This window comes from Schistocerca piceifrons, chromosome X (genome assembly GCF_021461385.2).
Source record: "Schistocerca piceifrons isolate TAMUIC-IGC-003096 chromosome X, iqSchPice1.1, whole genome shotgun sequence".
In the NCBI taxonomy this organism is placed as follows: domain Eukaryota; kingdom Metazoa; phylum Arthropoda; class Insecta; order Orthoptera; family Acrididae; genus Schistocerca; species Schistocerca piceifrons.
In genome coordinates, this window is record NC_060149.1 from 789,095,088 (window position 1) to 789,096,447 (window position 1,360).

The window sequence follows — 1,360 nt, forward strand, 5'->3', positions numbered from 1 at the left end:
TACCTGTAAGCGTACAGCTGAGGACTACATCTATAGCCTCCTACATGAGAACTGAAAGGATGTGTTATTAGATGAGGGTAGAGGCAATACTTTTCAGCAAATAATGGTGATGCAGGAGGATGGACTGAGGATGATATCGCAACTCGTAAAGACTTCTGCCTGCGCTTGATCTGTTAATTTTTCTTGAAATGACCGGTCAGCCCACAGTGCAGGAGACAACTTCGTTTTAAAACCTTCCTGGCAGATTAAAACTGTGTGCCCGACCGAGACTCGAACTCGGGACCTTTGCCTTTCGCGGGCAACTGCTCTACCAACTGAGCTACCGAAGCACGACTCACGCCTGCTACTCACAGCTGTACTTCTGCCAGTATCTCGTCTCCCACCTTCCAAACTTTACAGAAGCTCTCCTGCGAACCTTGCAGAACTAGCACTCCTGAAAGAAAGGATATTGCGGAGACATGGCTTAGCCACAGCCTGGGGGATGTTTCCAGAATGAGATTTTCACTCTGCAGCGGAGTGTGCGCTGATATGAAACTTCCTGGCAGATTAGAACTGTGTGCCCGACCGAGACTCGAACTCGGGACCTTTGCCTTTCGCGGGCAAATGCTATACCAACTGAGCTACCGAAGCACGACTAACGCCCGGTACTCACAGCTTTACTTCTGCCAGTATCTCGTCTCCCACCTTCCAAACTTTACAGAAGCTCTTCTCGAACTTTGCAGAACTAGCACTCCTGAAAGAAAGGATATTGCGGAGACATGGCTTAGCCACAGCCTGGGGGATGTTTCCAGAATGAGATTTTCACTCTGCAGCGGAGTGTGCGCTGATATGAAACTTCCTGGAAGATTAAAACTGTGTGCCCGACCGAGACTCGAACTGGAGACCTTTGCCTTTCGCGGGCAAGTGATCTACCAACTGAGCTACCGAAGCACGACTCACGCCCGGTACACACAGCTTTACTTCTGCCAGTATCTCGTCTCCCACCTTCCAAACTTTACAGAAGCTTTCCTTCTGTAAAGTTTGGAAGGTGGGAGACGAGATACTGGCAGAAGTAAAGCTGTGAGTACCGTGCGTGAGTCGTGCTTCGGTAGCTCAGTTGGTAGATCACTTGCCCGCGAAAGGCAAAGGTTCCGAGTTCGAGTCTCGGTCGGGCACACAGTTCTAATCTGCCAGGAAGTTTCATATCAGCGCACACTCCGCTGCAGAGTGAAAATCTCATTCTGGAAACATCCCCCAGGCTGTGGCTAAGCCATGTCTCCGCAATATCCTTTCTTTCAGGAGTGCTAGTTCTGCAAGATCGCAGGAGAGCTTCTGTAAAGTTTGGAAGGTGGGAGACGAGATACTGGCAGAAGTAAAGCTG

General features: G+C 49.9%; 1 non-coding gene across 1 annotated transcript; it reads right to left on the bottom strand.

Moving 5' to 3' along the window:
* Window positions 1-255: 255 nt before the first annotated feature.
* On the bottom strand, window positions 256-330 carry Trnas-cga. The gene has a single exon. It is a non-coding gene; the product is annotated as a tRNA-Ser (tRNA).
* Window positions 331-1,360: the final 1,030 nt, after the last annotated feature.